General features: G+C 42.3%; 4 non-coding genes across 4 annotated transcripts; all 4 read left to right on the forward strand.

Moving 5' to 3' along the window:
* Nucleotides 1–3351: 3351 nt before the first annotated feature.
* Nucleotides 3352–3428, forward strand: Trnas-cga. Its single transcript has one exon. It is a non-coding gene; the product is annotated as a tRNA-Ser (tRNA).
* An 826-nt stretch (nt 3429–4254) lies between these two features.
* Trnas-cga lies at nt 4255–4331 on the forward strand. Its single transcript has one exon. It is a non-coding gene; the product is annotated as a tRNA-Ser (tRNA).
* Nucleotides 4332–5156: 825 nt separating this feature from the next.
* On the forward strand, nt 5157–5233 carry Trnas-cga. Its single transcript has one exon. It is a non-coding gene; the product is annotated as a tRNA-Ser (tRNA).
* An 826-nt stretch (nt 5234–6059) lies between these two features.
* Nucleotides 6060–6136, forward strand: Trnas-cga. The gene has a single exon. It is a non-coding gene; the product is annotated as a tRNA-Ser (tRNA).
* The last annotated feature ends 18782 nt before the right edge of the window (nt 6137–24918 follow it).

Raw genomic sequence — 24918 nt, forward strand, 5'->3', positions numbered from 1 at the left:
ACTGGCGGAATTAAAGCTGTGAGGACGGGGCGTGAGTCGTGCTTGGGTAGCTCAGCCGGTAGAGCACTTGCCCCCGAAAGGCAATGGTCCCGAGTTCGAGTCTCGGTCCGGCACGCAGTTTTCATCTGCCACGAAGTTTCATATTAGCGCACACTCCGCTGCAGAGTGAAAATCTCATTCTGGAAACATCCCCCAGGCTGTGGCTAAGCCATGTCTCCGCAATATCCTTTCTTTCACGAGTGCTAGCTCTGCAAGGTTCGCAGGAGAGCTTCTGTAAAGTTTGGAAGGTAGGAGACGAGGTACTGGCGGAATTAAAGCTGTGAGGACGGGGCGTGAGTCGTGCTTGGGTAGCTCAGCCGGTAGAGCACTTGCCCCCGAAAGGCAATGGTCCCGAGTTCGAGTCTCGGTCCGGCACGCAGTTTTCATCTGCCACGAAGTTTCATATCAGCGCACACTCCGCTGCAGAGTGAAAATCTCATTCTGGAAACATCCCCCAGGCTGTGGCTAAGCCATGTCTCCGCAATATCCTTTCTTTCACGAGTGCTAGTTCTGCAAGGTTCGCAGGAGAGCTTCTGTAAAGTTTGGAAGGTAGGAGACGAGGTACTGGCGGAATTAAAGCTGTGAGGACGGGGCGTGAGTCGTGCTTGGGTAGCTCAGCCGGTAGAGCACTTGCCCCCGAAAGGCAATGGTCCCGAGTTCGAGTCTCGGTCCGGCACGCAGTTTTCATCTGCCACGAAGTTTCATATCAGCGCACACTCCGCTGCAGAGTGAAAATCTCATTCTGGAAACATCCCCCAGGCTGTGGCTAAGCCATGTCTCCGCAATATCCTTTCTTTCACGAGTGCTAGTTCTGCAAGGTTCGCAGGAGAGCTTCTGTAAAGTTTGGAAGGTAGGAGACGAGGTACTGGCGGAATTAAAGCTGTGAGGACGGGGCGTGAATCGTGCTTGGGTAGCTCAGCCGGTAGAGTACTTGCCCCCGAAAGGCAAAGGTCCCGAGTTCGAGTCTCGGTCCGGCACGCAGTTTTAATCTGCCACGAAGTTTCATATCAGCGCACACTCCGCTGCAGAGTGAAAATCTCTTTCTGGAAACATCCCCCAGGCTGTGGCTAAGCCATGTCTCCGCAGTATCCTTTCTTTCACGAGTGCTAGTTCTTCAAGGTTCGCAGGAGAGCTTCTGTAACGTTTGGAAAGTAGGAGACGAGGTACTGGCAGAAGTAAAGCTGTTAGGAGGGGGCGTGAGTCGTGCTTGGGTAGCTCAGTTGGCAGAGCACTTGCCCGCGAAAGGCAAAGGTCCCGAGTTCGAGTCTCGGTCCAACACGCAGTATTAATCTGCCACGAAGTTTCATATCAGCGCACACTCCGCTGCAGAGTGAAAATCTCAATCTGGAAACATCCCCCAGGCTGTGGCTAAGCCATGTCTCCGCAATATCCTTTCTTTCAGGAGTGCTAGTTCTGCAAGGTTCGCAGGAGAGCTTCTGTAAAGTTTGGAAGGTAGGATACCAGGTACTGGCGGAATTAAAGCTGTGAGGACGGGGCGTGAGTCGTGCTTGGGTAGCTCAGCCGGTAGAGCACTTGCCCCCGAAAGGCAATGGTCCCGAGTTCGAGTCTCGGTCCGGCACGCAGTTTTCATCTGCCACGAAGTTTCATATCAGCGCACACTCCGCTGCAGAGTGAAAATCTCATTCTGGAAACATCCCCCAGGCTGTGGCTAAGCCATGTCTCCGCAATATCCTTTCTTTCACGAGTGCTAGCTCTGCAAGGTTCGCAGGAGAGCTTCTGTAAAGTTTGGAAGGTAGGATACCAGGTACTGGCGGAATTAAAGCTGTGAGGACGGGGCGTGAGTCGTGCTTGGGTAGCTCAGCCGGTAGAGCACTTGCCCCCGAAAGGCAATGGTCCCGAGTTCGAGTCTCGGTCCGGCACGCAGTTTTCATCTGCCACGAAGTTTCATATCAGCGCACACTCCGCTGCAGAGTGAAAATCTCATTCTGGAAACATCCCCCAGGCTGTGGCTAAGCCATGTCTCCGCAATATCCTTCCTTTCACGAGTGCTAGTTCTGCAAGGTTCGCAGGAGAGCTTCTGTAAAGTTTGGAAGGTAGGAGACGAGGTACTGGCGGAATTAAAGCTGTGAGGACGGGGCGTGAGTCGTGCTTGGGTAGCTCAGCCGGTAGAGCACTTGCCCCCGAAAGGCAATGGTCCCGAGTTCGAGTCTCGGTCCGGCACGCAGTTTTCATCTGCCACGAAGTTTCATATCAGCGCACACTCCGCTGCAGAGTGAAAATCTCATTCTGGAAACATCCCCCAGGCTGTGGCTAAGCCATGTCTCCGCAGTATCCTTTCTTTCACGAGTGCTAGTTCTTCAAGGTTCGCAGGAGAGCTTCTGTAACGTTTGGAAAGTAGGAGACGAGGTACTGGCAGAAGTAAAGCTGTTAGGAGGGGGCGTGAGTCGTGCTTGGGTAGCTCAGTTGGCAGAGCACTTGCCCCCGAAAGGCAATGGTCCCGAGTTCGAGTCTCGGTCCGGCACGCAGTTTTCATCTGCCACGAAGTTTCATATTAGCGCACACTCCGCTGCAGAGTGAAAATCTCATTCTGGAAACATCCCCCAGGCTGTGGCTAAGCCATGTCTCCGCAATATCCTTTCTTTCACGAGTGCTAGCTCTGCAAGGTTCGCAGGAGAGCTTCTGTAAAGTTTGGAAGGTAGGAGACGAGGTACTGGCGGAATTAAAGCTGTGAGGACGGGGCGTGAGTCGTGCTTGGGTAGCTCAGCCGGTAGAGTACTTGCCCCCGAAAGGCAAAGGTCCCGAGTTCGAGTCTCGGTCCGGCACGCAGTTTTAATCTGCCACGAAGTTTCATATCAGCGCACACTCCGCTGCAGAGTGAAAATCTCTTTCTGGAAACATCCCCCAGGCTGTGGCTAAGCCATGTCTCCGCAATATCCTTTCTTTCACGAGTGCTAGCTCTGCAAGGTTCGCAGGAGAGCTTCTGTAAAGTTTGGAAGGTAGGAGACGAGGTACTGGCGGAATTAAAGCTGTGAGGACGGGGCGTGAGTCGTGCTTGGGTAGCTCAGCCGGTAGAGTACTTGCCCCCGAAAGGCAAAGGTCCCGAGTTCGAGTCTCGGTCCGGCACGCAGTTTTAATCTGCCACGAAGTTTCATATCAGCGCACACTCCGCTGCAGAGTGAAAATCTCACTCTGGAAACATCCCCCAGGCTGTGGCTAAGCCATGTCTCTGCAATATCCTTTCTTTCACGAGTGCTAGTTCTGCAAGGTTCGCAGGAGAGCTTCTGTAAAGTTTGGAAGGTAGGAGACGAGGTACTGGCGGAATTAAAGCTGTGAGGACGGGGCGTGAGTCGTGCTTGGGTAGCTCAGCCGGTAGAGCACTTGCCCCCGAAAGGCAAAGGTCCCGAGTTCGAGTCTCGGTCCGGCACGCAGTTTTAATCTGCCACGAAGTTTCATATCAGCGCACACTCCGCTGCAGAGTGAAAATCTCATTCTGGAAACATCCCCCAGGCTGTGGCTAAGCCATGTCTCCGCAGTATCCTTTCTTTCACGAGTGCTAGCTCTGCAAGGTTCGCAGGAGAGCTTCTGTAAAGTTTGGAAGGTAGGAGACGAGGTACTGGCGGAATTAAAGCTGTGAGGACGGGGTGTGAGTCGTGCTTGGGTAGCTCAGCCGTTAGAGCACTTGCCCCCGAAAGGCAATGGTCCCGAGTTCGAGTCTCGGTCCGGCACGCAGTTTTCATCTGCCACGAAGTTTCATATCAGCGCACACTCTGCTGCAGAGTGAAAATCTCATTCTGGAAACATCCCCCAGGCTGTGGCTAAGCCATGTCTCCGCAATATCCTTTCTTTCACGAGTGCTAGCTCTGCAAGGTTCGCAGGAGAGCTTCTGTAAAGTTTGGAAGGTAGGAGACGAGGTACTGGCGGAATTAAAGCTGTGAGGACGGGGCGTGAGTCGTGCTTGGGTAGCTCAGCCGGTAGAGTACTTGCCCCCGAAAGGCAAAGGTCCCGAGTTCGAGTCTCGGTCCGGCACGCAGTTTTAATCTGCCACGAAGTTTCATATCAGCGCACACACCGCTGCAGAGTGAAAATCTCACTCTGGAAACATCCCCCAGGCTGTGGCTAAGCCATGTCTCTGCAATATCCTTTCTTTCACGAGTGCTAGTTCTGCAAGGTTCGCAGGAGAGCTTCTGTAAAGTTTGGAAGGTAGGAGACGAGGTACTGGCGGAATTAAAGCTGTGAGGACGGGGCGTGAGTCGTGCTTGGGTAGCTCAGCCGGTAGAGCACTTGCCCCCGAAAGGCAAAGGTCCCGAGTTCGAGTCTCGGTCCGGCACGCAGTTTTCATCTGCCACGAAGTTTCATATCAGCGCACACTCCGCTGCAGAGTGAAAATCTCACTCTGGAAACATCCCCCAGGCTGTGGCTAAGCCATGTCTCCGCAGTATCCTTTCTTTCACGAGTGCTAGCTCTGCAAGGTTCGCAGGAGAGCTTCTGTAAAGTTTGGAAGGTAGGAGACGAGGTACTGGCGGAATTAAAGCTGTGAGGACGGGGTGTGAGTCGTGCTTGGGTAGCTCAGCCGGTAGAGCACTTGCCCCCGAAAGGCAATGGTCCCGAGTTCGAGTCTCGGTCCGGCACGCAGTTTTCATCTGCCACGAAGTTTCATATCAGCGCACACTCCGCTGCAGAGTGAAAATCTCTTTCTGGAAACATCCCCCAGGCTGTGGCTAAGCCATGTCTCCGCAATATCCTTTCTTTCACGAGTGCTAGCTCTGCAAGGTTCGCAGGAGAGCTTCTGTAAAGTTTGGAAGGTAGGAGACGAGGTACTGGCGGAATTAAAGCTGTGAGGACGGGCGTGAGTCGTGCTTGGGTAGCTCAGCCGGTAGAGTACTTGCCCCCGAAAGGCAAAGGTCCCGAGTTCGAGTCTCGGTCCGGCACGCAGTTTTAATCTGCCACGAAGTTTCATATCAGCGCACACTCCGCTGCAGAGTGAAAATCTCACTCTGGAAACATCCCCCAGGCTGTGGCTAAGCCATGTCTCTGCAATATCCTTTCTTTCACGAGTGCTAGTTCTGCAAGGTTCGCAGGAGAGCTTCTGTAAAGTTTGGAAGGTAGGAGACGAGGTACTGGCGGAATTAAAGCTGTGAGGACGGGGTGTGAGTCGTGCTTGGGTAGCTCAGCCGGTAGAGCACTTGCCCCCGAAAGGCAAAGGTCCCGAGTTCGAGTCTCGGTCCGGCACGCAGTTTTCATCTGCCACGAAGTTTCATATCAGCGCACACTCCGCTGCAGAGTGAAAATCTCATTCTGGAAACATCCCCCAGGCTGTGGCTAAGCCATGTCTCCGCAGTATCCTTTCTTTCACGAGTGCTAGCTCTGCAAGGTTCGCAGGAGAGCTTCTGTAAAGTTTGGAAGGTAGGAGACGAGGTACTGGCGGAATTAAAGCTGTGAGGACGGGGTGTGAGTCGTGCTTGGGTAGCTCAGCCGGTAGAGCACTTGCCCCCGAAAGGCAATGGTCCCGAGTTCGAGTCTCGGTCCGGCACGCAGTTTTCATCTGCCACGAAGTTTCATATCAGCGCACACTCCGCTGCAGAGTGAAAATCTCATTCTGGAAACATCCCCCAGGCTGTGGCTAAGCCATGTCTCCGCAATATCCTTTCTTTCACGAGTGCTAGCTCTGCAAGGTTCGCAGGAGAGCTTCTGTAAAGTTTGGAAGGTAGGAGACGAGGTACTGGCGGAAGTAAAGCTGTGAGGACGGGGCGTGAGTCGTTCTTGGGTAGCTCAGATGGTAGAACACTTGCCCCCGAAAGGCGGAGGTCCCGAGTTCGAGTCTCGATCCGGCACAGAGTTTTAATCTGACACGAAGTTTCATATCAGCGCACACTCCGCTGCAGAGTGAAAATCTCATTCTGGAAACATCCCCCAGGCTGTGGCTAAGCCATGTCTCCGCAATATCCTTTCTTTCAGGAGTGCTAGCTCTGCAAGGTTCGCAGGAGAGCTTCTGTAAAGTTTGGAAGGTAGGAGACGAGGTACTGGCGGAATTAAAGCTGTGAGGACGGGGCGTGAGTCGTGCTTGGGTAGCTCAGCCGGTAGAGCACTTGCCCCCGAAAGGCAAAGGTCCCGAGTTCGAGTCTCGGTCCGGCACGCAGTTTTAATCTGCCACGAAGTTTCATATCAGCGCACACTCCGCTGTAGAGTGAAAATTTTATTCTAGACCACTGACATTTAATTGACCCTACTTTTAGTATGTTAAACTCAATAGCCATTGTTCCATTTAAAGAAGTGTATGTTTGCACAGAAAGTACACTTTCTAAGCATTATTGCAGTCTGTGTAGGGCTAAGAAGACCTCACATCAAAAGCACTTTCCATTTCTGCAATATTTGCAGTGGAAGTTTTAGGTGATTCACTCTGAATATAAGAAATTTGGAAACTACACTTGTCCATACATTTATTACAGCAACGTGTAAAAATTTGAAGTAAATCAGTTGAGGGCTTTTTGAAATTTCTGGTAACAACGTTTCGACTTTATGTATTACACATATGTATTAAAAATATATAGTCTATCTCCATCTAAATTCACGCTGAATATGAGAAATTTAGAACCTATACGTGTCCATACTTTATTACAGGAACGTGTAAAAATTTGAAGTAAATCGGTTGAGGGTTTTTTGAAATTTCTGGTAACAACGTTTCGACTATGTGTTAGATACATGTATTAAAAATATATGGTCTATTTCCATCTAAATGTTCGTCGGAGTATTGCGAGACAATTTGAAGTAAATCGGTGAAGAAGTTCTCGAGGCTTTTGGTAATAACACTTCCCCTTTATATATTACATATGTATTTATATATTACATATACTACCTTAGTGCCTGCTGCTTCTCTCGTGTAGTCTGCGTGGTCTGCACAGATTTTTTTTTTGTCTTTCTTAAATCAAATTTTTACGTTGCTCACAAATTGAAACACTTCTAAACTTTTCACGCTAATGAAGGCCATATAAACATGGTCTTTACCGAATGTACTTCAGGCCAAAAAGCGATTCTGGTAGCTGGACTCCAAGGTTTCTCTTTTATAATGCCTTTTCCGTTCTTGTGGTCATATTTCCGTAGTAACTTTCATTCCCTGACACATATTTCTTTTATCTAACAGATAAGCGAAATACCATTTATCATAGTTTTCAATTTTGATTTTTGTTTAAATTTAATGAAATATTATCTTGACAAATTTCACCCCTACTTCTCCCCCTAAGGGGCTGAAGTTGCAAAAAGAATTAAACATGAAATTTTTTTAAAAAAATTCTGATTGAGAAGTCAAATACCAATCTTCATAGATGTCAGTGTAAGAATGTTGCAGTAGTTCTCTAGTAATGAATTATTTCCAGTGCAACTTACACCCATTATTTTAACCCCTTGATTGTTGAATTTCAAAAAGGCTGAAACACGTATTATTCTATTTCTGACTGAGAAACCATATACCAATTTTCAAAGCCCTATCATCAAAATTGCCTTAATAACGATATATTTTCAAAAACCCTTTCATCCCCTATTTCACTCCCATCAGTAGTGGAATTTCGAATCAATCCATTCTTAAACGATTCTTACAGTATAAGATCCACACCCATCCAAATACCAATTTTCAGGGTGTATACGGGGACAAGGAAAAAAAATTCCCAGCTTCTTCCCAGGTTTCCCGGTTGAAAACACACTTCGTCCCGGGTGAAAATACACTTTTTCCTTGTTAAGTGACAGTACACTTTTCTTCGGAACTGTAAAACTTATTAGTCCTTTGAAAGGTTATGGTTTTATACACCAGCGTAGAATTTTTCAGTCCTCTAGAAAACGAAACTCAGAAAAAAAGACCATTTACGCTGCGCATTTTCGTATTACGGCAGTATAAATTCGAATTCCACCAAACACCGCATGTTACTTTCCGAAGAATTGAAATCGAGATTGCGCTTTTGTAAGCCAGTCATAGTTCATGTCACGTGATCTCGCCAGCTGATGACAGCAGATATTTAGAGCTTGGGACACGTGATGTAGTCAGCCAATAGGATTATCGCTGTTAAGTAGCGCGTACACACAAATAGGAAAAGTTAATGGTGTAAATTGATATACAGGGTTATTACAAATGATTGAAGCGATTTCACAGCTCTACAATAACTTTATTATTTGAGATATTTTCACAATGCTTTGCACACACATACAAAAACTCAAAAAGTTTTTTAAGCATTCACAAATGTTCGATATGTGCCCCTTTAGTGATTCGGCAGACATCAAGCCGATAATCAAGTTCCTCCCACACTCGGCGCAGCATGTCCCCATCAATGAGTTCGAAAGCATCGTTGATGCGAGCTCGCAGTTCTGGCACGTTTCTTGGTAGAGGAGGTTTAAACACTGAATCTTTCACATAACCCCACAGAAAGAAACCGCATGGGGTTAAGTTGGGAGAGCGTGGAGGCCGTGACATGAATTGCTGATCGTGATCTCCACCACGACCGATCCATCGGTTTTCCAATCTCCTGTTTAAGAAATGCCGAACATCATGATGGAAGTGCGGTGGAGCATGTAATGGTCGCCTAGTCGTTGATATAGCTAATTGCTGTATTCGCGCTATTTCACTCCCATTTACGGAGCTTGTTAGCACTTGATGTTAGGTTGGCGCCATTAAAATGCGTTGTAGAAATCGCTGCTGCTTGCTGCTGTGTCTCGATGCTGATGCTGGCTCTAAATCTGGTTGTCTAGGGTTAAAAACATGAGGTCCCGTGTTTTTTATGTGCTTTTGATGATAAAGAACGAGCGAAACCAACAAATATGTAAACTTCAAATATTTATTATGGTGGCCATCTTAATTCCACTGTCTGCCAAAGACCATGACACAACACAAAGTAGTACTTCCATTACATGATCTTTGCATTGTTTATCCACCTCAAACAATAACACACAAACACACTTTACCAGAGTGACATTCCGACTGCCTCCTCGACCCTTCTTGCTGCTTGTATTTATAACATTGTCAAAGAACTACTAAAAAGAGATATAGTTTATAAGTCACATGTACATCTGTTATCATAATTTGTGCAGAAAAGTTATTAATTTGCATCGAGTGACATAATTTAACATGTTATTAAAATGACAGACAGATTTGTAGACTTGACAGAATAATTCTTTGTTACAAAAAGGCCGTTTTTTAGAAGTTTGTCAATTGACTTCTCTAATTTGCATAAATAAGTAAGTAACATGAATTATTAAGAATTACATTGGTTTTCGTCTAAAATAGGATTGATTACGTGAATACTGAGTGAAAACACTCCTAGTGAACAAATAGGTTTCACTGGGTGATTTTTATTTAAGGAGATCCAAAATACCTAAGTTGGCTACTATTTTTCGTACTTCATATTAATTATTTAAGATAAACTTAGTGTTTTTACATGATGACATTTGCTGTATCAGTGATCAAGTGATATTAACTTTTGTGTGGGTCAGTTATTCAGTATAATTTAATGGGTTGACTGTTTATGGAGACATGTTGTGCAATCATTGTTAACATACACAATAACTCTTCTATAATCATAAATACTCGTTAAACTGGTTGAATTTGGAGGGTATCACATACTTCGGTAAAGTAAAGCCTTTAATATGTTCTATTACAATACCCCCCTCGGGTAATATCATTTACAGAATGTTAATGATATTAGCCGACTAGGACAAATGTGTCAAATGCTTAAAATTTGGAAAAGTACTACTTTAATAATTTTTTTTTTTGTTTTACTATGCATAATGTGTATGTATACCATGACCGTTACACCGTTTCAAAATGACTTTTTCCTGCAAATATTTTAGTTATGTTCTTTCAAATGCACTTTGTGTTATGGCTCTCAGTACGACAGCATAATAAAAATATTTAGTAATATATGAAAGTAAAAAAAAAAACTTAATCTTTGCTCCCAGTGAGCCACATGGAAAATGATCAAAAACAGACACAAATATATCACATGCGATCTTAAGATATATAAAAAAATACATGTAAATTATTTCAAAGCCAGCTCTCATTGAGTCACAGAATAATCAAGATAATAGAAGGAACATCAATATATTACGTAGATGGACAGGTCAGATGTCCATAGGAAAATATTGCAACTGTCTGCTCTTTTTGAGCCACATAAAGGAAATGAAAACAAAAAACATAATTAGAAGTATGGACATGATATATAAACACAAACACTAGAGAAGTCACATGTATGAATATAATATGCATTTTAAAAAAAAGAAAATATTTAAAAAACTTGTCTCCCATTGAGACAGTCAAGATAGTACAAGAACATATTAATACTAAAATTGGACACTTAAATTGGTCACAACATAACACAAACATCAAACTTGGTGAACATCTGATTAGCTGTAGAAAATTGTACACAAATCTTATGCTTAAGAAAATAGTAACAAAATGATGGGTCTTGCACAACAATTTTTACATTGTCTTTTATATTTGGTGCCAGTATGTCCCATATTCAACAATACAAACAGAAAGTAATAAATGTTTGTCACCTCTTTGGGTGCATGTTTAAACTTGCCCCTTGCAAGTAAAGAAGATGTCTCCAAATTTAGTATTCAATAGTGACAATAAAAATATAAAAACATTGTCTCAGAGATCTGGAACTTTTCCAGGGTCTGTAGGATGAGTGGTAGTTGCTATTTGACACACCCAGTAAAAATCTTTGCTGATAAAATGCTTTACGGAAAATGGGTAAGTAACTGTATTCAAACAGGGAAATGTGCTTAATCATGTTTATATGGTTTCAATTCAGTGATGTTTCTTAATCCAAATAACCTTCTTGATCTGGGAAAGATAAGTCTATACGCATTAGGATGTGGGCTTTCTTTTATTTCAAATGGACCAATGTAAATGTTTACTTTAACATATGGACAACCTAGCTCAACATCATTGTCTATTTCAGTATTTTCAAACAATAGATCATTTTCAATTTCTTTAGTTCCTAAGTCTAATGTCTCTTTCCTACACTTAGACACATCCCTCTCTGTTTGCAAAGCATTGACATTTAAACATAAACCTTTGTTTTCATCTGTTCCTCTTAACACTGTGTTGTCACTTAACAAACTACTGTTTTCACCCCATTTTTTATAAAGTCCACTACGGATTCTTGTCCACCATGTAGGATACAAGGTTGCACTTACCTTTGCTAATTCTTTCCAAAAGGCATCTTTGTTTATACAGTTTCCATAGTTGTTCCACAAAACTTCCAAAAACTTTTCCCCTTTTTCTTGAAAACACACATTTGCATTCCATCCCTTTATATTTTCTTTATTATTATTACCATTCTCATAGATTAGTGTTTCATAGTTCTCAATAGGCAATAGCTTGTCCTCAGATACACATTCCCTAGTCTGCATTTCACTTAAATTAACCTCATTATTACCCATGTTTGTCACATCACTTACCTTTACTACATAATCACTTTTCAATTCTACAAATACTTTTATTTCTTCCTCCACACTCTCATCAATAACATCACTTGATTTAGGATCATTATTTAAATGTCCCTCTATTACTTCTTCCTCCTCCTCCACAACAACCCCATCTTCAGTTTCCCCCCTATGTATCTGAATCTCAGCAATTGGGCCTTTGGCTCCATTAAACACTTCGGCATCCCCCTTCTTATCAAATAAACCCCCCAAAATAGATTCTATTTGTGGTGTGTCTGACTTGTTATTAACACCAGTATCTTTTTCAGCCCAACTAAGGAACTCTGCAATACCTTCAACTTCTGCACTTTCACTAACTACCTGTGCTTGAACACTGTTTTTATTAACTGTATCACTTTTACTCATAGTATCCCAAAACCTTTTATTAAATTCTAATTTATTCATTCTAACAACATCAGTATTTTCATGGTATTTACTCTTTACATTGTATCCTCTCCTTTTCCAGTTTCGGTTATGTGTTGTCCTATCATAATATTGTCTAGCCCCAAAACTACGGACATCTAGTGGGACTGTCCACCGTTTCCCGGCTGGTTCCCTCGGTCTGTCCGTTTGTAGTTGTCGTTTTGTTCACTAGTTTCAACAAACCCCCTTCTATCTTGTTCTCTTCCCCAATACCTATTTCTATCATTCCTGTTATCTCTCCTCCATCCTCCCTCCTGTGTATTGTTTCTGAAATCATTTTCATATCTCCTATCTCCCCTATTTGGAGCATTATTTCCAGAATTTTCAAAGTCTCTCCTCCCATAATAATCTCTATTTACATTCCTGTTCCACCCCCCATACTGATTGTTGCCAGAGCCAAAACTTTGGTTATTCTCTCTTTCCAAGGCCCTATCTAATCTATCTACAAATTTCAGGAACTCTTCCATTGAATCGTCTGGTCCATGGACAAATTCCCACTGCAGTCTCTCTGGTAACCTTCTTTTTAAAACATCAATTTGTGTCATAATATCAAAAGAGTTATTCAAGTGAGCAAGTTTTTTCAATTGATCTCTGCAAAATTTTTGCATTCCCCCTACTTTCCCTCTATACACTGGTCCATTTAGAAATTCTGACTTTAATCTGGCTTGTATGGATTGTGACCAAAATTTGCAAATAAATTTAGCTTCAAACTCTTCAAAAGTATTCCAAGAATCATTATTCTCATTTGCCCAGGATAGGGCCTCCCCTTCTAGAAACCGTTTTACTAACTTAATTTTTATGTTATCTGTCATTCCTACAACAAACATATCCTTACATTGATGAATAAAGTCAATAGGGTGCAATTTTCACCAGGAAAGCATTTCACTTGGATGTGCCCATACATTGTATTTTGATTGTAAAACATTTGTTTTGACATCAATGCATCTTCCAATTGTGTATATTTAGTGTGTATCTTTTCTACTTTTGTATCTACATTAGTGGTATACAGGTTGTACTCTTGTTTAAGGTTTTCTGATGTTTTGTCTATTCTCTGATCTAATCTTTCAACTTCAGTATCTACTCTGTTGTAGATGACAGCAATACTGTCTGTGTTAGCTTGTATATTTTCATTTAAACTTTCAACTTTAATTTGAAATTCTTTTCTGAAGTGTATCAGCTGTTCGCTAGTGTCCTTACTGAGGGTAGTTTTAATTTCCTCACACTTCTCATTGAGATGAGTAGTTAATAGATCAAAATTCAAACTTAACTTACCCAGTCTATCTGTGTTTTCTTTAAGTTTCAAACTTACTTGTTCACTCGATTGTTTAAGTTGCGAGCTTATTTGAGTTGCAAACTCTGCTACCCACTCTGTTAAGTTTAATGGTTCACCATCCCCTGGTTCAATTTTTACATTTCCTACGGTCTCAGGTAGAGACATGTTAACTATAAATTTTATTTTTTTAATGACAACAACAAAATACCTTGCTTTATGTAGCTATACTCTGATGTGATCGGTGTTCTTGTTGGCTTTTTTCACATCTAATCGGTTTTATCTTGATTGATGAATTCCATTGACAATCCAGACGTTAATCTTCCGAGCGGTGTGATGATAGTTTTTCGTAATCTCACATACACACGTTTTTTTGTTTTTCACTTTGACATATCTTCACTGTTGCCACACTGCACAAATAAACTTTTTTTTTTTTTTTTTTTTTTTTTTTTTTTTTTTTTTTTTTTTTTGAAGTGCTAAGCACTTACGAAATTTATCGCTGCACTATTATCATCGATGCACTTAAAGATCCCGGACGAGCCCCCACTTTTGTAATGGTCGCCTAGTCGTTGTTATAGCTAATTGCTGTATTCGCGCTATTTCACTCCCATTTACGGAGCTTGTTAGCACTTGATGTTAGGTTGGCGCCATTAAAATGCGTTGTAGAAATCGCTGCTGCTTGCTGCTGTGTCTCGATGCTGATGCTGGCTCTAAATCTGGTTGTCTAGGGTTAAAAACATGAGGTCCCGTGTTTTTTTATGTGCATTTGATGATAAAGAACGAGCGAAACCAACAAATATGTAAACTTCAAATATTTATTATGGTGGCCATCTTAATTCCACTGTCTGCCAAAGACCATGACACAACACAAAGTAGTACTTCCATTACATGATCTTTGCATTGTTTATCCACCTCAAACAATAACACACAAACACACTTTACCAGAGTGACATTCCGACTGCCTCCTCGACCCTTCTTGCTGCTTGTATTTATAACATTGTCAAAGAACTACTAAAAAGAGATATAGTTTATAAGTCACATGTACATCTGTTATCATAATTTGTGCAGAAAAGTTATTAATTTGCATCGAGTGACATAATTTAACATGTTATTAAAATGACAGACAGATTTGTAGACTTGACAGAATAATTCTTTGTTACAAAAAGGCCGTTTTTTAGAAGTTTGTCAATTGACTTCTCTAATTTGCATAAATAAGTAAGTAACATGAATTATTAAGAATTACATTGGTTTTCGTCTAAAATAGGATTGATTACGTGAATACTGAGTGAAAACACTCCTAGTGAACAAATAGGTTTCACTGGGTGATTTTTATTTAAGGAGATCCAAAATACCTAAGTTGGCTACTATTTTTCGTACTTCATATTAATTATTTAAGATAAACTTAGTGTTTTTACATGATGACATTTGCTGTATCAGTGATCAAGTGATATTAACTTTTGTGTGGGTCAGTTATTCAGTATAATTTAATGGGTTGACTGTTTATGGAGACATGTTGTGCAATCATTGTTAACATACACAATAACTCTTCTATAATCATAAATACTCGTTAAACTGGTTGAATTTGGAGGGTATCACATACTTCGGTAAAGTAAAGCCTTTAATATGTTCTATTACAAGCACCATCCTGTTGAAAGATGAAGTCGGCGCTATCGGTCTCCAGTTGTGGCATGAGCCAATTTTCCAGCATGTCCAGATACACGTGTCCTGTAAGCTTTTTTTTCGCAGACGAAAATGGGGCTGTAAACTTTAAACCGTGAAATTGCACAAAACACGTTAACTTTTGGTGAATTGCGAATTTGCTGCACGAACGCGTGAAGATTCTCTACCGCCCAGATTCGCACATTGTGTCTGTTCACTTCACCATTAAGAAAAAATGTTGCTTCATCACTGAAAACGAGTTTCGCACTGAACGCATCCTCTTCCGTGAGCTGTTGCAACCGCGCCGAAAATTCGAAGCGTTTGACTTTGTCATCGGGTGTCAGGGCTTGTAGCAATTGTAAACGGTAAGGCTTCTGCTTTAGCCTTTTCCGTAAGATTTTCCAAACCGTCGGCTGTGGTACGTTTAGCTCCCTGCTTGCTTTATTCGTCGACTTCCGCGGGCTACGCGTGAAACTTGCCCGCACGCGTTCAACCGTTTCTTCGCTCACTGCAGGCCGACCCGTCGATTTCCCCTTACAGAGGCACCCAGAAGCTTTAAACTGCGCATACCATCGCCGAATGGAGTTAGCAGTTGGTGGCTCTTTGTTGAACTTGGTCCTGAAGTGTCGTTGCACTGTTATGACTGACTGATGTTAGTGCATTTCAAGCACGACGTACGCTTTCTCGGTTCCTGTCGCCATTTTGTCTCACTGCGCTCTCGAGCGCTCTGGCGCAGAAACCTGAAGTGCGGCTTCAGCCGAACAAAACTTTATGAGTTTTTCTACGTATCTGTAGTGTGTCGTGACCATATGTCAATGAATGGAGCTACAGTGAATTTATGAAATCGCTTCAATCGTTTGTAATAGCCCTGTACATAGTGTTGCTACAAGAAATGGAGAGCTTTCACATATTAATATTGGTCTCGACGATTAATAAGCTGCAAGAGAAGCTAAACTTTCACGTATAATGTTGATCTTTTTTTGTTACACTTTAAGATGCATCACACAAATGTGTCAGTAAAATTTTTAATACCGACATAAATGTCTGATCTTCTGGGCTCGAAATTTTTACTAAATGCCCGTCCTCAAACAGTTGATTTTTAAATGAGAGTCAAATACGCTCTATGATTTAAGAATAAGAAATTCATCGCACATTCTCGCACTTATTTCATCTTGCGTAAAAGGAAAATCACTTTGAAAGTAACGCTTTTCAATCATTCGCAAAATTTTCCCCGCGACCTTTCAGAAAGAGGTCCGTTTCAGCAGTTACCAGAGAGCGACAGATAACAGGCTGCGATGACGCAGGAAGCCCGTATGTTCGTACGTGTAAAACATTAAAAGATCTTACATTATGTCATAAAAGAAACGGGACATCAGAGGAATTTCGTGAACCGTACCAAAATGCATAATTCAGCTTAAAGTAGCACATTCTTAAGTCGAAATTCGGTTGTAAATTTTCTTGGACTACCAGTACTGCATTTGGTTCTTTATTATCGCGTAATTCCATACGTGCTAGAAGATGAAAACATGCTCTTTTAAAATGCAGCGAACAGTTGAAAGTAGCCCACAGTGTGGAATTATACACTTCGTTTCAAATAAATTGACTGGCTCAGCGGAAAAGATTAATAAAACCACGTTTCTTTTGCAAAACCGACAAAAATAACTTCATCGTTCCGCAAGATGATTAATGCTTGACTGAAATTGCCTCCCGCGGCAGATACCCCGGTTTGCTCCCAGTGACAATGGCAGCTTGCGCCCGCCAGTAACATTTCTCCGGGTATCATCTTGCTGCTTGCTTATACAGCTAACAATCACACTTTTGTAGCCAGAAGTGGGAGAAAGCACATGCCTCAACTCAACTGCGCATGCACATGAGCCCGCTCGCAACTGCTCACAAGAATCTAATGTTGACTGTTGTGACGTGATGCTCATCGGAGGCAATTTGTTGTTATGTAGCACTGCATAGTCTTCCTAAAGCCTTTTACACATTTTGCTACTGGCAAAACGCTTGTACGAGCACTGTGTTTCTTTGTCTACGTGGCGCATTTCCTTTCCAACTTTTATTTTAGTTTTATTTTAGGTTTTTTTTCTCTCGTTCATGTTTTATTGCTGCAGTATTATTTTGCAGTAGCAGAATGCAGTAATATTCTTTGTTAGAGTATTATTTCTTACCAGTCAAAAATAACAAAAAATTTAACTGGAAACTAAAACAAAGAAATATCCCGGAATTCTAAAAAAATTCTCGGGTTTTTCTCGGTTTTCTCCCTAATGAAAAAATTCCCGGGTTTTTCCCGGATCTCCCGGTTGTTCCGGGTCGTATACACCCTGTATTTCCTATCCTTAGCAGCTTGGGTTTGTAAAATGACTTTTTTTTTAAATAAAATCAATATTTATATGTATGTTTGGAGAGAGAGAGATTGATTTTTGACTGAGATTTTTACTTTAAGTCGTAACTGGTACCTGAATTTTTGGTTGCTACCTCCTTGAATGATCAGGTTCTGCACCAGTTGGTGACGTATTGCAATTTGGAGGAAGTTTTTGTTCTTTAAGGTTTAAAATAGGACTGTGTTAGTTACTTGGCCGTATTGCGGATAGCTTTGAGCCCAAGTTTTCGTAGCTTTCCATACCTAAGGGACCACTGTTGTAAGTAAGTAAGATCAAACAGCAATCTGCTTTTCGTGTGAAAAGGAGACTGCTTGACACACAAACTTCCTTCAAACTACACGTCCCTGGTACACCAAAATTGGTCAGTGGAGTTCAGCACCATACTATTGTACAAGAACATAATCCAATTACTGTAATTAAGAAATTATTAGAGGTCGTTACTTATTGAATGAAAACCATAGAGAATGCATTTCTTTTCCGGTATTTTGGTGAACTTTGTACACTTACAATTCTGTCAGTTAATAGACGGCGACAACAATGAAGTTCACCTCCTTTTCCAAAAACAAGACATTTCTATTCTTCACTTCCAGAAAATTTTTTTATACATAAATGTTTGGCAACTCTTACACATACTTTACTCTGTTTTATCACTAAAATATCAATTTAAATTAAATGTAACAATACGTTCTGAGCGATGACCTAGCAACACGTCCTCTTTCCACAAGATATAGATCAACAGTCTTTTTTTAATAAAATCAATTGTCTTTTTTTTTAGAGTCCATACTCAAAGCTTCTCTAATACTATCGGTGCGGGGATTGCGCGCTAAAGAGTTTCTTGCTGTACAGCTGCGCTTCACTTCACTTCAAGTACTTTTTGAATCACACTTACATTTTCGGTATTTACATACATTACTGGGCTTCTCAGAATAAAATCGGGCACAAGTTAGTTAAGGAAAAAGAAAGCAGTGAGGCACACATAACATTACAGGTCGGCAGATGATGAGTCACTGACCCAGTTGCACCCTCTTAGGGGTTGAATTTCCAAAACCAATGGAACACCTATTTGTTTCATTTCCAACCGAGAAGCCAAATACCAGTTCTCGTAGATCTTTTTCGGCACATTTTCTGCTGCAGGTGCTGCTAGGCTCTCGGTAGCCAGAAGAGATAAGACATACGTCCTCGCGGGATCCGCTACTGCAGCTAGCGTTCCCGATAAGGCACGCAGCGACGGAGGAAAACCGTGTTTGTCAGCTTGCTTGTTGTCGCGTGTTTGCGGGGGCGGGGGGCGGGGGGCGGGGGGGGGGGGGCGTTAAGCTCTCTCCCCTCAGCACTTGTCTGTCTGTCTGTCTGTCTGAGCACGTGCCTTTCCCTCGCACACTGCCCCAGTGATGAATTCAGCCACTTTCCCCCCCGGGGGGGGGGGGGGGGGGGGGGGGGGATATATAGCTTGAGGAGAGGGGGGGAGAGGGCACAGTTTTAGGCTTAAAATTTAAGTGATAGCGTTTTAAAGACGTAGCAGCGCTATTAATATTTAAAAATTTTCATGAATAGCTAATATCTAATTAAATAATAGTAGGTTAATGGGAGATACGATACTGAAAGACCTGAGTCGAAACAAGGCCCCCGGAGTAGACAACATTCCATTAGAACTACTGACAGCCTTGGGAGAGCCAGTCCTGACAAAACTCTACCATCTGGTGAGCAAGATGTATGAGACAGGCGAAATACCCTCAGACTTCAAGAAGAATATAATAATTCCAATCCCAAAGAAAGCAGGTGTTGACAGATGCGAAAATTACCGAACAATCAGTTTAATAAGTCACGGCTGCAAAATACTAACGCGAATTCTTTACAGACGAATGGAAAAACTGGTAGAAGCCGACCTTGGGGAAGATCAGTTTGGATTCCGTAGAAATGTTTGAACACGTGAGGCAATACTCAACCTACGACTTGTCTTAGAAGAAAGATTAAGGAAAGGCAAACCTACGTTACTAGCATTTGTAGACTTAGAGAAAGCTTTTGACAATGTTGACTGGAATACTCGCTTTCACATTCTGAAGGTGGCAGGGGTAAAATGCAGGGAGCGAAAGGCTATTTACAATTTGTACAGAAACCAGATGGCAGTTATAAGAGTCGAGGGGCATGAAAGGGAAGCAGTGGTTGGGAAGGGAGTGAGACAGGGTTGTAGCCTCTCCCCGATGTTATCCAATGTGTATATTGAGCAAGCAGTAAAGGAAACGAAAGAAAATTTCGGAGCAGGTATTAAAATACAGGGAGAAGAAATAAAAACTGAGGTTCGCCGATGACATTGTAATTCTGTCAGAGACAGCAAAGGACTTGGAAGAGCAGTTGAACGGAATGGACAGTGTCTTGAAAGGAGGGTATATCATGAACATCAACAAAAGCGAAACGAAGATAATGGAATGTAGTCTAATTAAGTCGGGTGATGCTGAGGGAATTAGATTAGCAAATGAGACACTTAAAGTAGTAAAGGAGTTTTGCTATTTGGGGAGCAAAATAACTGATGATGGTCGAAGTAGAGAGGATGTAAAATGTAGACTGGCAATGGCAAGGAAAGCGTTTCTGAAGAAGAGAAATTTTTTAACATCGAGTATTGTTTTAAGTGTCAGGAAGTTGTTTCTGAAAGTATTTGTATGGAGTGTAGCCATGTATGGAAGTGAAACGAGGACGATAAAAAATTTGGACAAGAACAGAATAGAAGCTTTCGAAATGTGGTGCTACAGAAGAATGCTGACGATTAGATGGGTAGATCACATAACTAATGAGGAGGTATTGAATAGAATTGGGGAGAAGAGGAGTTTGTGACATAACTTGACCAGAAGAAGGGATCGGTTGGTAGGACATGTTCTGAGGCATTAAGGGATCACCAATTTAGTATTGGAGGGCAGCGTGGGGGGTAAAAATCGTAGAGGGAGACCAAGAGATGAATACACTAAGCAGATTCAGAAGGATGTAGGCTGCAGTAGGTACTGGGAGATGAAGAGGCTTGCACAGGATAGGGTAGCATGGAGAGCTGCATCAAACCAGTCTCAGGACTGAAGACCACAACAACAACAAGTACTAAGCTGTTAGGTTAAGCCTAAGTTAATTATATTAAATAATAAAGTAATTTAATTACATGCAAAAAAACTCACATTTACATCAAACTAATACCTCGAGGCTTTTTTACAGCATATCTCTTGATGACGTCATAAATAAAACTTTCTGTCGGCTCGTCGTCTCCTTCAGTTGAAATCTTCACACAAACTTGGAGCGTTTCCTGACCCATCGTATTCCTTAATTTTGTCATCACCCTGTTCATTGTACTAAATGACCTTTCCACACTGCAAGTCGAAACGGGAATGCACAGTACACACTCAGCGCGTGTCCGTGGTGCTCCGTAGCCGATGTCGGCTCTCACAATGAAAGAAGCAACATCAGAAGACGTAAATGATGATTAACTGAAACCCTCAGCTCCCGACAGGTGTTGTTGATTTACCTCGACGTGGACAGCTGAAGATGTGTGCCCCGACCTGGACTCGAACCCGGGAGCTCCTGCTTACATGGCAGACGCTCTATCCGTAGGATTGTGGACAGTTGGGAATGTGGGTCTGACGGGAAGCGTGTAAGGGATAAGTCCCTGCAGTCGCGTTATTCATCTGTGTCCTTGGTGGCTCAGATGGATAGAGCGTGTGCCATGTAAGTAGGAGATCCCGGGTTCGAGTCCCAGTCGGGTAGACATTTTCAGCTGTCCACATCGAGGCAAATCAGCAACACCTGTCGGCAGCTGTGGGTTTTAGTTAATCATCATTTATTCCATGGAAAAGCTGCACGGTCATCAACAGTATCTGTTCTTTCGAGAACAGTTACTGTCTCCATATATATCAGAAGACGTATCGTCTAATTTATTACTAACAACGTACCTAAAAGAATGCAAGTCTTCAATAACAGCGTCGACGTTTGTAAGTCCCAAAATCAAGCACAGTTCTTTACAATCATTATCACTCAACTCTAGAAATTTTTTTAAAACTTTCAAAATATGCACTTAGTTCTATCACTTTTATTGCCTCCTCATCAAACCGTTGCTCAGTTTCATCAATCATACTTTTAACAAATTTCCTTGCGCTTTTCATAGCTTGAATCTGCTCCTCTACATTCGTGAATAGCACACCTTTAACTTCTGTTGCGTCCTCCTGCAGTTTTTTTTTTTTTAATTTTATTAAGAGTTTCATTTTATGCACAATGTCCATCGCAGTCACAAACACAGTCGATGTGTATTAAATGTTCCAGAGTTCCAGAAACAAGTAGAGGGAATTGCGAAATTTTAAGTGATTGTCTCTGCAAAACTTTATATAAGTTTGAGACAACATTTAACGTATCGCCTAAAATCACTAAACCTACAATGAAATTGGAATTCATAATTTCTAACAAAATCCCTCCAGCTAAACTTGTTAAATCCGCGCCGTCCTTGTGTATATGTTCACATGCCATTATAATGGACTTGTAGGTTAGGAAAATAGCATGAACTGTGCGATAGGTACTTAGCCATCGGATGTCAACAGCTTCGGGTATTTTTAAAACAGGTTGCTCTAAAGCACGCTGAATTTCATGCATAACATTTTCTCATTTGGAAGAACCGTGAAAAAGTTTGTAAGTGTCTTTAACAACATCTTATGTGCGTTTTATAATGGGGTGTTTAGGAAGCAACTGACAAAACATGTGCTCTACAGTGAATGTATGGCAGCTTATGGTCCTTCCTCTCTGACAACCAAGCGCGGACTCCTGAGATAGAACCACTAAAATTAGCAGCACCGTCAAAAGAACAAGATAATAATCTGTCGTAAGAAAGTTTTCTTGTCTTTAGTTCAGTATCAATTGCTGTAAATATGGATTCAGCTGAAGTGCTTTTCAACTCAACGAGACATAAAAACTTTTCCTTCACTTCAAACGATGGACACGGTGTAACATATCGAACTACTAAAGACAGTTCACTTTGCTTGGAAACATTTGTAGACTCGTCTGCCATTAATGAAAAATATTTATCATGGAGTAGTGTTTCATCTTGACAGTCTAAACACTCTCCCAAACAAGACAACAAGTCTGACGCAGTATTCTTACTACGAGGTGCATTCAAGTTCTAAGGCCTCTGATTTTTTTTCTCCAGACTGGAAAGAGATAGAAACACGCGCATTGTTTTAAAATGAGGCCGCGTTCATTGTCAATACGTCCCACAGATAGCAGCACCGTGTCGCAGATGGAATTTTACTGCCACCGGCGAGAATGAGAACTGTTTTAAATACTTAAAATGGCGACGTTTTCCTTACTTGAACAGCGTGCAATCATTCGTTTTCTGAATTTTGCGGGGTGTGAAACCAATTGAAATTCATCGACAGTTGAAGGAGACACGTGGTGATGGAGTTATGGATGTGTCGAAAGTATGTTCGTGGGTGCGACAGTTTAATGAAAGCAGAAGATCATGTGACAACAAACCGAAACAACCTCGGGCTCGCACAAGCCAGTCTGACGACATGATTGAGAAAGTGGAGAGAATTGGTTTGGGGGATCGCCGAATGGCTGTCGAACAGATCGCCTCCAGAGTTGGCATTTCTGTGGGTTCTGTGCACACAATCCTGCACGACGACCTGAAAATGCGAAAAATGTCATCCAGGTGGGTGCCACGAATGCTGACGGACGACCACACGGCTGCCCTTGTGGCACGTTGCCGGGCAATGTTGACGCGCAACGACAGCACGAATGGGACTTTCTTTTCGTCGGTTGTGACAATGGATGAGACGTGGATGCCATTTTTCAATCCAGAAACAAAGCGCCAGTCAGCTCAATGGAAGCACACAGATTCACCGCCACCAAAAAAATGTCGGGTAACTGCCAGTGCTGAAAAAATGATGGTGTCCACGTTCTGGGACAGCGAGGTCGTAATCCTTACCCATTGCGTTCCAAAGGGCACTACGGTAACAGGTGCATGCTACGAAAATGTTTTGAAGAACAAATTCCGTCCTGCACTGCAACAAAAACGTCCGGGAAGGGCTGCGTGTGTGCTGTTTCACCGAGACAATGCACACGCACATCGAGCTAACGTTACGCAACAGTTTCTTCGTGATAACAACCTTGAAGTGATTCCTCGTGCTCCCTACTCACCTGACCTGGCTCCTACTGACTTTTGGCTTTTTCCAACAATGAAAGACACTCTCCGTGGCCGCACATTCACCAGCCGTGCTGCTATTGCCTCAGCGATTTTCCAGTGGTCAAAACAGACTCCTAAAGAAGCCTTCGCCGCTGCCATGGAATCGTGGCGTCAGCGTTGTGAAAAATGTGTACGTCTGCAGGGCGATTACGTCGAGAAGTAACGCCAGTTTCATCGATTTCGGGTGTGTAGTTAATTAGAAAAAAAATCGGAGGCCTTAGGACATGAATGCACCTCGTAAGATATGTGGATCTTTCGCTCTGAAATTTTAACCACTTTTCAGTACTACCTTACGAATTAGAGGTTCATATTTTGTTCTGTGGGGTATTTCTTCCTTACTAAGGAAATACAGACTTCGAATTAACGATGACAATGCTTGGCGGTTTAAAGCTTTTTCATTTTCATTTTGTTTAAATATCTGCATATGAATTGGAGCGTTTAATCCCCGTAATCTACAATTTTCGAGTGCAACGGCTCTTGCATGTTTTTGTGAGTTGGCGTGCTTTTCTAGTTTTCCCGTGCTTCCGGTAGCTTTTCTAAATTTAGTGAAAGCTACAGAACTGAACACTCCCCCTGTTTTCTGTAGAGCTTCGATATCGTTTTGTAAATGCATTTCACACAATTTGCAGAGAGCCCCACCCCGCTCGTGATCAAAGCACAACCAATTGTACTGACACTCCCATTTTTGCTGACACTTAATCTCGCGCTCATTACTCTGTTTAGATTTGCAATTTACGGATGGGCCAGAAATAGCACGTTTATCGTTTGAAAACTGTGGAAGGGAAACTGAAGACTTGGTAGAACTCCGCAACTCATCGTCACAAGAACTACTACTCCTTCTGTAGACTCACACTCGTCTTTGTCTTTTGCAATACACTATCTTTTATTAGAAAAGAAAGACATTAAAGTTTGTTGTTTCGACATTGTATTTCGGCACTAACACTTCTTTTTATGTTACAAACTGACGAAGACTGTACGTAGTACACTACATAATCACAGCACACTTCCTTAGTAACCTGTCGACTGACTGTTACAAACTTGCAACAGTTTTAACAATGCATTGAGTTTTAATACAACAATGAAAGCTTAGATTTACTCGTAGAGCAGCGTTGCCAAACGTCCCACTCATGGTGGAATGTACCGCTTCTTTAGGCAAAAATTGTGTATCCCCATTGACACTGTGAAAAATCATTGTCAAGTGTACACAAATATTTCGTTTGAGCTTTGGCCTCATCGATTAGGAATAGTCTATATGGCTATTAAATCTTGGAAATATTCCCAGTAATGCAATCTTTTATAATGTCAGATGCTACTTCCAATTCCGCAGCAATACCTGGGGACGTGTTTTGCGACATCGGGTTTATTCTAAGGGCAAATAAAGTATAGATACGAGTGGCGGATAAGAATAAAGTTCGCAGCGAGGGTGGGCTGCATAGCTAAGGGATTAGCTTACACGTTAGGCCGATTGGAGGTGCGGTGAGGGAAGACATGAGAGAAGAAAGACTGGCTTA

Source organism: Schistocerca americana, chromosome 11, assembly GCF_021461395.2.
Source record: "Schistocerca americana isolate TAMUIC-IGC-003095 chromosome 11, iqSchAmer2.1, whole genome shotgun sequence".
Taxonomy (NCBI): domain Eukaryota; kingdom Metazoa; phylum Arthropoda; class Insecta; order Orthoptera; family Acrididae; genus Schistocerca; species Schistocerca americana.